This window comes from Salminus brasiliensis, chromosome 9 (assembly GCF_030463535.1).
Source record: "Salminus brasiliensis chromosome 9, fSalBra1.hap2, whole genome shotgun sequence".
NCBI lineage: Eukaryota > Metazoa > Chordata > Actinopteri > Characiformes > Bryconidae > Salminus > Salminus brasiliensis.
Window position 1 is genome coordinate 29,068,978 of NC_132886.1, and position 9,943 is coordinate 29,078,920.

The 9,943-nt window shown below is 41.2% G+C and overlaps 1 long non-coding RNA gene across 1 annotated transcript; it reads left to right on the forward strand.

Annotated features, from left to right (window-relative positions):
• Nucleotides 1-4,802: 4,802 nt before the first annotated feature.
• Nucleotides 4,803-8,252, forward strand: LOC140561798 (uncharacterized). The gene is made up of 4 exons (XR_011980095.1): nucleotides 4,803-4,852; nucleotides 5,696-5,798; nucleotides 5,889-6,039; nucleotides 8,124-8,252. It is a non-coding gene; the product is annotated as an uncharacterized lncRNA (long non-coding RNA).
• The last annotated feature ends 1,691 nt before the right edge of the window (nucleotides 8,253-9,943 follow it).

The window sequence follows — 9,943 nt, forward strand, 5'->3', positions numbered from 1 at the left end:
ATACTTTTGTCCAGATAGTTACCTGCAAAGGTATTTTCAACTCTCAGCTTCCTGTTTAGCAAAGTGTCATCCTTGATATATAGCTTAGCTTTTGCCTCAGTAGTGTTTCAACAGCGTCCTTTGTTAGAAAGCACACCATGACCAAGTAAAAATCCCAAGGGGAAGCATACATTAGGTCGTAATGCTGAGCTCAGTGTCTTCCCTGCTTAAGTGTAGTGTGTTTGTGTTCTTCAGGGCTGTGTGACTTTGAGATGGATGAGTGTGGCTGGGTGAGCAGTGCTCTCAGTGTCCACAGCGTGGCCTGGAGCTGGACTTCGGGAGCCAGCGCCTTTGGGTTCTCACCTCAGGTGGACCACACCACCAATTCTGCTCTTGGTAAAGCACTCTGCACTGATGCCGGCTCATTCACTACAGCAGGCGTCTCCAAATAAATGCTCGTTTCAGTCAGCGTTACAAATTCTTCTATTGCCGACTGTTAATATCCTTGATGAATAGAGTGAGCTTTAAAGGAACATTGTGTAGAAATCTGACCTTAAAATAGGAGCTTCAGAATCCATTTGATGCTCCACTGACCTGTAATAGGGACAATAGCGTCTCTATCTTTGCCATTCTGGGCTCGGCACACTGCTACTTGAACTATGTAAATGTAAGTGTAAACAAGATGTCTTGCAAAAACTGTGGAACATTGCAGAACTAGAGCCCTATTTGTGTAAAATCCCAGAGCCCAGGAGTGTTGTGTTTTGTTTTTTCTTACATAATGCTGCTTTAATGTCTCTCTGAATCAGCAATACTACTGGAGATTTGTTTCTTTTGCAAAATGGAGGTAACAGAATTTTCAGCTGTTAGTCAGCAAGATAGTCTCTCTCGTATCCATAGTGGAACAATACTTTTCAGAATGGTTCAGTATTTTATACAGGACAATTTTAGAGTGGGTGCTGCTTATTTGTTAAAAGCATCATCAGATTCTGAGTAAATTATGATGTACCAGTTTATTGGTTGGGTTATTTATTTATTTATTTAATGATATTAAATGTTATGAAAATGTAGTAAATAAATAAGTTTTGCTTGACCGCGCAATTAAGCCGGCCTGCATACTGGCGGACACTGCCATTAGCTGCACGGGCGACGGCGTACAATTTTTCCATTTACGGTGTGCATGCAGGGTTAGAGAGTAATATGGCTGTGTGAATGGGGTCTTTCAGAACAGTGGTAAATGTATAACAAAATTAACATCTAGTTATGTAAGATTAAACATTTAATGTAAAGACTTACATTAATACGTTATTAATATAAATAATATCTGCAATAACACTGAGCAATACTGGAGCACCCCTGTTCTCCTTTCTGTAGGACACTACATGTCATTTGATACAGAATACAGCAGAAATGAGCAAGTGGCTCATCTTCAGAGCGAGCTGATGGAGCCGGTGGATCGTGCCTGCCTGGAGTTCTGGTACCACATGAACATGTGGGGCACTGTGGGTGAGCGAGCCAATGATTCATGAACTGATCATAAGGTGGATCATGAAGAACAGAATGGGCCATAGCTCTTATTCATGTGACTGTTATTCATAATCTCTAGGCATCTGAAATGCTTGCTTAATGCTAAGCAATGCTCTTTGTTATTGCAGATAAGCTCACGCTAACCATCTATGTGAACGAGTCAGGCCTCCTTCACTTCCTGTGGAATCAGTCCGGCGCTCAGGGCAAAGTGTGGCACAAAGTCACTCTGGATTATGGGGCATCTGACAATTATCAGGTGCGGCACTGTTCTTCCCAGACCAAATACTCCACAAGCTGTTCCTCAGCACCTTTTTATCTGATAACATGCTTTGGCTAATCGTCTACAGATTGTCTTTGAGGCCAAGCGGCCGGCCTATGATGATGGAGCCATCGCCTTGGATGATATCTACATCAGGGAGAACACATCCTGCTCTGACCTGATCCCCACAACACCAGCCCCCACCACGGAGCCCACCACCCCACCTCCATCCTCCATGGACTGCAGCTTTGAGGAAGGTGAGGAACCTACATAACTTATATGAGGTGCCATTCTCAAAGTTCAAATCAGTGTTTTCAGGAAGCTGGGAAGTCAGTCAGATAGATCCAGGGTTGCCCCCTGATCCACCAGGTCCTCAACAGTCACTTACAGAGAAGCCCAAGTTAGGTTTGTCTTAGCTGGCTAGTTGCAGTGGTTGAGATAATTGCATTGTTTCTTTCAAATTATTCAGGGGGGTGGGGTAGATGTCAATGGCCCTTAATACTTGAAAGATTGAGTAAAAAAACTAAAATTACTAAAAACTACTAAAATTTGTGTTGAATGCTTATTAGTAAGTATGCATGTTAGTATGTATAGTATTATAAATTTACAAAAAATATTCATATAAAAAATCGAGTCCAAATTTCACAAATAACCCATTTCCTTTTGTAGGGCTATGTGACTGGGTTCATCAAGCTGAGCAGGGGCTTACATGGAACCGTCAAAGAGGTCTGCAAGTGGGCGCCACCGTCAAAGGACCCCTATATGACCACACCACAAAAAACAGCCATGGTAACTGAAAAACCTGTCACCTTCATCCATTTAATTGTTTCAATTTCTCAAACGTACAGTTTAATGCAGAAAGAGTACAGATGCTGTTCATCACTTGTAACTATCTGTTGGTATCTGTTGGACATTTAGGGTTCTATCTGCTTCTGAATATGTCCGGAGATAAAGATGGGGAGTCAGCGGTCATTTCCGCCCCTGTGACTGTACAGGCCACCAGCGTCTGTGTGGAATTCTGGTATTACATGCTAGGAACACAGGTGGAAAACTTGGACCTTCTGGTTCAGACGGTAAGTCAGCATCACCACACACTCAGACCCGTGACCATCTTTAATTGAGTAAACATGAGCCTAGTGGCACTATGCCTAATGCTAGTCATGGGCTAGAGGGGTATAAAGCCCCTCAGCTTAGAGCTGTGTTCTCTGGAATCATGGTGCTCCATCCAATACTTTTGGGATGAGTTGATAATGAGATGGGGTTGTGATCATCCAACATCCTGACTTCACTAATGCTCAAATCAATCAAATCCTCACAGCAGTGTTGTAGTAGAAAGAAGCCCTCCATGGACAGTGGAGACATTACTTCAACAAAAGCAGGGTATACTTTTTTCTTTTTTTTTAAACCTTGTTTTCAGAAGAAACAGTGAATGAGGGATGTCCCAATACTTTCCAAAGATGTCATGTTCCAGAGAAATCACATTCTCTTTATCTAGAGTTTACAGTAGTTTATGAATTTATGAGGGGTATGAAGTGAAAACAGTGCTGTTCTAAACAGTATATGCACAGACTGGCAAAAATAGCTGTATATATCCAAGGGTTGCCTGCTCATCATCTGTCCCTGTCTCTCAGCAAACAGCTGAAATGGTTGTATGGACTAGAAAAGGAACAGAAGCTTCTGAGTGGCTGCAAGCCCAGGTCACGCTCAGCATGAATGACCTAGAGAAAGTAAGACATAAATAATGACCATGACAACAATTCATGTTTTTGTACTGGTGTAACCATAAACTACTATACAATAAATATAATATGATTCTGTGTTACAGGTGAAACTGTCTGGAAGCAGAAATGCCAAAAGCAGTGGCTTCACAGCCATCGATGATGTGAGAGTGACCCCAGGTGCCTGTAAAGATCACAGTAAGTCTGCTCTCCATTTTCACAAACAGTAGCCTGCAGCTGACATCAGCTTTCTTTTAAGGAAGCAGATTACCATAAATAATCAAAATAATAAAATAAAAAAGAAATATTTTGCTATTAGATTATTCATGAGAATGAGGTGCCCAAAAATCTATTTATTGAGATTAAAAAGGCCTGCTAATGTGAAGAGCTGCAATTTTGCTAGAAAATGTTTTAAAATCCTCCAAAAATCCTCCTTTAAAATCCTTTCAATAATGCTGAATAATTCTTTAGTTCTTTAATTCCAAAATTACACATTTCTGACATTTTCTGTTGAATCCTATAACCACATGATGCCCACTGTGAACTGGAGCAGTTTGCATACAGCTGTACTTAAACAATAATGACTCCAAAAAGTAATGACCGGTTAAGATAGGGTCTGTGCTGGGCTGAGATCATGCTAAGACAGTGTCCAAATGAGAGCAAGATTGATCCAAGATCAACATAACAGTCCTGGCCCATTTTATTCATAGCCCACATACACCCAGCCCAGTAGCGAAAGCCTTTTGAGGCTAAACACAACAACGAAAATATGGAATATAAAGTAAGGCAAAAAGCTAATGTTAGCCTCCTGAGTCAAGCACAGAGAAAGGGTTACTAATGTGGGTAGAGCAGTAAGCCAAGTGGGAGAGCTGGTGAAGTGAGCAGGTGCTAGCCAGGCACTGGGCTATGAATGCTAAACTGATCATAACCTTATGTACTTCTATCTCTATGTGCCAACTGGACACAAGGAGGACCCAGAGAGGACAGCAACACACTCTAGTCACATAACAAAAATAATTCTATCATGATTATTTCTCCTGTTACAGATCTGAAAGCAAAGCTAGGCAAGGTTAGGCTATGCTGTGTGACTGTGGGCCGCCATGATTACATAACCCAGCCAATAAAACAAACTTCCAAATCAATATAGAGCTTCTGATGACAGTGACAGTCCCTGAACACCTCCAGGATCTGGCTTTAAAAACGCTGAAAGATCAAGTAAAGCATTGCTGTGTTTTAAATGTGTGTGCAGATCCATGTGGTTTTGAGGATGCTGAGCTGTGTGGGTTTGAGCACGATGTGAGTGATTACACTCACTGGAGCCATGTGAATGGCAGCACTGGCCCTGTTGATCACACCTACAGAAGTCAACTGGGTGAGTACCTATATCGGTTTTAATTCTCCACCACAGCTGCACAATATATAGTTAATATATAGTAAAGCAACACTGTGTAGCATTTTATCAAGCTTAAATCATTTGAATGATCCAGTGCCTTAATAATAATAGTAGTAATAGTAATATTAAGAAAGGCGTCTCTATCATGGTCACTCGAGGCTCGGCATGCTGGCATGCTTCTAAACTTCTACCGTTTCAGTCTACCTGCTCTTTCTGTATCTCTCAGCTTGTCCCGAAATGCATGTAAGCATGTCCTCCTTGTGGCATGGCGTAAATTTAACTTCCTAACAGTAGGGGGAGCCCATGAGCAAGAAATACTGAAGTGCACACATTTATTTATTTTTTCTTTTTTACCCAATTTTCCTCTCCAATTTTAGCTAATAACCTCACCCACTCGATAGTACTCTTCCCACAATCACATGTAATGCTCCCAACATTGGGAGGATGTGGACTGACACATGCCCCCTCCAACACATGCGCAACCAGCCACCACCTCTTTTTGCACTGCTGCCAATGCAACCAGGGCTCTTGGAGGAAAGCGTGGGGTACCCAGCTCTATTGCATCGGCTAGCAGACGCCTGTGCTGGCCAGCATCACACCGAAGTGATGTGGGGAGAGGCTCTGGCCCTGGTTGCTGAGGGCAGGCAGCATGACCTAGGATTCGAACCAGCGACATAATGCTGCTTTGATTGCTCTTGCAATATTGACCTTGGTATTACTGAGATCACATCATGGAAATGAGCTTTACCTGTAATGAGCTTTTATAATGTGGGCATCTGGCAGACGTTTTTCATTTCTGTCTTTCTATTTATGACCTGACAGGTCATTCAATGGCTGTTTTTGGAAAGGACATTCTCAAGCCAGTGACCACACATCTGCTAACGCCAGAGTACAGCAAAACTACAGAGTCCTGTCTGCAGTTCTGGTGAGCTAAGTATTGCTGTTACCACATGTTCACAGCTCTGTAAGATGATGCGCTAAAGTACACTTAGTTGTGTAATGTTTGTTTGTGTAGGTACTGGCTGTCTACTGACCGTAGTGATTCCCTTGCTGTGCACATTTATCTGAATGGGGAGCTGGGCCCTGCACTGTGGTCTCTCTCTGGAGCACCCTCTACAGGTTGGGAGGTGGCTGAGGTCACTGTGTCCTCACCATCCAAATTTAGGGTGAGAACTCCCCTGAATACAATGCTTTATCATGCTTCCAAAACCTTTCTGCTCTAGTGTGCTGAAATCCTGAGAACAGAAATGTATGGACGTGAGCTATGCAGGGCAGTAGCCAACAAAAATTCACCTTGATAAATCACCAGTAACTTGTTGATGCAATTTGCATGATGATGATGGTGAATATTTTAAACTGGAGGAAAGCGACAATGGGAGAATGAGGACTGACACATGCCCCCTCCAACACATGCGCAATCAGCTACCAGCTCTTTTCGCACTGCTGCCGGTGTAACGTCACCGGGTAACCAGCGCTCTTGGAGGAACGCGTGGGCTACCCAGATCTGATTCTTCGGCTAGCAGACGCCCATGCTGGCCAGCATCACAGCGAAGTGATGTGGGGATAGAGAGCAAGCCACCTGCCCACTCAGTGAGAGCAGGGCCAATAGGGCTCTCTCTGGCTCCGGTTGCTGAGGGCAGGCAGAATGACAAAAAGTAACTTGTTGATGCAATTTGCAAGATGATGATGATGATGGTGAATACTGCCTAATAGACATCACCATTTACTTACATTTGAGATTTTTTTTTATTTATTGTTGTGATCTCACAAAAACAACACATTTACACACTGTCTAATATTAGACACTCCTGGTCAAACTCTATGTATTATTGATTATTAAGTAAAAATAAGTGAACAAACATCTGCACACTCTGAGGCACTATTCCTGACCATTTGCTTGTAGCATTTGAGCATGTAACACAATTTTGGATAAATGTTGTTTTTTCCCCCCCTAATCTGTAAAATTCAGCTAACTAATAATGTGCTCTAACACTATTTACATAGTGTGATGAACTAGCTTACGTTCTTTAGGGCTTCTGTAGTGAAGTCAGTGGTTCCGTATAACAATGTGACAACTCAAAGAGATATGTGCTTAAATGGTTAAAGGCCAAAGAAAGAAGTAAGGGTTAAAGTGGGTAAACATGTAGATGTAGGTTCTTCAGCACCAAAAAGGGCTCCACTCACTCTGCTTCAGTGTCAGTGAAAATCAGCTAAACATGTCATTTAAACTGGGGTGTCCAAACATTTGCATCTGCCTGTATGTTAGTCTATGTAGCATACTAGCAGTTTATTCTTGCTTGTTTATGCTGTAGAGGGTTTTAACCTGGGCTGCTTTCAAATGAGGCACAGTAGAGGCCAGCCGATCAAACCAGAGGTCATTTACATGTATTAGACTAAGGCCCCGTCCACACGAATCCAAGCACAGGTCTTTAAGGTGACTTAAAAGGAAGGTTTTTTTAAAACATTTTAAGGGTGAAAATTTTATAGTTGTATAGTTGTTATAGTAAGAATGGACATAAAAAAAGCTTTTTAAAAAATGCTGACATCATCATGTGCAGGGGTGTTGCCAAATAACAGGAATTTACTCTTTAATTGCAATGTGACAGGAAGCTACACTTCTTGTCCTGATCAGGAGTATGTGGGTGATTCTGTGACATTGGTGCTGCCATGCCATCCCCCATTTTTAAGCTTTTTTCACCATTTTTAAGATTTTCAGTCTGAATTAGACATACTAGACATATTCTTCTAGAACCTGCTCATTGTTATTAGAAAATATGTTGAAATTAAAATAATTGAGCCAAAAAAGGCCAGAAGATTTGATGTGAGTGTTAGATCAGTGTTTCTCCACCTTTAAAACCCTACGTTTTCAAAAATATCCGGATACCTGTGGGTGGGGACTTCACTGTTTAATGCTAAGGTATAAAGAAAGATAGGACATTGATTGTGTAAAATGGTACATAAAATCACACAAGCATCATAAGTAAACCATAAAGGGGAAATGTAGGATTCGGTATGTCCCTTTTTTAAAAGCTTCCAAATGTATCACTATCCCTTTTTATGTATTTTGGCATTTTTAAAAAGCTATGTATGGAATTTTATTGATTAGATAAGTCCATTTTATCCATTCAGCTGAGTCTTTGATGAATCCCCAAAATACCTGGCAGATAATTCAGTTCCTCAGCAGTGACAGCCCTTGAGATAGCTATGCTAGGATTTCAGCAGCTTAAAACATCTCTTCATTTGCATACAGGTGGCATTCAAAGCAGAGCTAAGCCCCGCCCAAGAGTCCTTCATTCTCCTGGACGACGTGGCAGTGAGAGACGGTGCCTGCTCTCCTAGAGGGAGTTGTGATTTTGAATCAGGGTTATGTACATGGGTAAACGCTGCCAACAGAGACTCAGGCGGTCATGACTGGGTCCATTCAGATGGACATTCTCACGGCCCTCCAGTCGACCAGACTACGCATACAGCATATGGTGAGGACTTGGAAAACACAACACACTCACTCCAGTATGGCTAATACTGAGGCTGTTCAATGTCTCAAGTCTTAGAGTGGATCCATATAGACTACACAGTTAGACACGGACAAGACATCACACACACAGACTTCATATTACTTTGCATTATCATAATCCAGATGAATACAGTTACAAAGGAAAGAGCAGCAGATCATACAGCTCCAGAAATGACTGCTTTTTCTCCATGGTTTCTTAACATCTGTTAACATAACTAGACTTTTATCATTCTGAGCCAGTTCTATTGGCCCTTTAAAAAAAAACTGCTCAGCATTAGACAGCAATGAAATTCACTGCTCAGATTCATATGTTTTTCTCAGTTGATTCTGTTGATTAGTAAGTAATAGAAATCAATAAGGTCAGTTTCAAGAGTGGATTCTGCATGACATTATTTATACTCAGAATCAACCAAGTTCAAAATATAACATTATGATTTCCACTGTAAATTATGCATTATAAATTTACTTAATGTTCTCCCACCTCAGTCTTTAGGGACAATTTATTTATTTTTATTTCCTCCATTTTTTATGCAAGAGTGTAAGATTGACTTCAACATTGGAGGGATTAAAGACCTTAAGAGAGGTTCTAGAGGCAAATTAAAAATTAGCTTTCATTTTTGATGTAATATTCATGTTTATATTAATATATATATATATATATATATATATATATATATATATATATATATATATTATTGTGTGTAAATATATTATGTCTAATCTTTTTCGGAGGTTTTTTCTTTTTTCCTTCCAATATGGTACTGGAAATTAACCCATTCGTAGCACTCTCAGTGCTCCTGACACTGGTAAGAACTTAACATGCATCGCCTCCGATACATACAAAGCCAGATGACAGGGTTGTGGGTTCAATAACCGGGCTCGAGCAAGGCACTTCACACTCTCTGCTCCCCGGGCGCTGGAGTTGGCTGCCTACCGCTCTGTGTGTGTGTGTGCTCTCTGCCCCTAGTTCACTGTGTGTGTGTTCACTACACAGATGGGTCAAATGCGGAGGACACATTTCGCTATACACAGTACAGTGACAAATATGTGCACCTTTACCTTTTCAGACTCAGAATCAAACTTGCGACCCCCAGGCCGTATTATTATTACGTCGAAATCTAGACATAAAAGTGAGGTAAGCTTTAGATTGTTCTGTGATTAATTCACACTAAATAAAACTAGATTTTCCAAACTCAGTTAAAACAACTGATCCCTGCAGCACAACCCAGTCATTACAGTAAGTTGAGTGAGCCATTATTAAGAGTCAGCATCAATGCTTAAGTGCAGGCATTTAGTATTGGCTTAATAAATAAATAAAACCGTGTTTATTAAACCCGACAGATAAAGAGGGCCATCCACCGTTGGCATAGAGCTCACAGTGATAAGCATCATAACTGTAGGCAGTAGTAAATCCGAGTGCAGAGTGATAAACAGAGTGCAATGACCTGGGTGTACCAGCTCAAGCATGTACAAAATGTCACCAGAATCAAAAGAAGGAAGTATTTTCTGCCTCTTTATACTATAAGTTTGTTCATTTTTGTCTGCATAGAAAACTC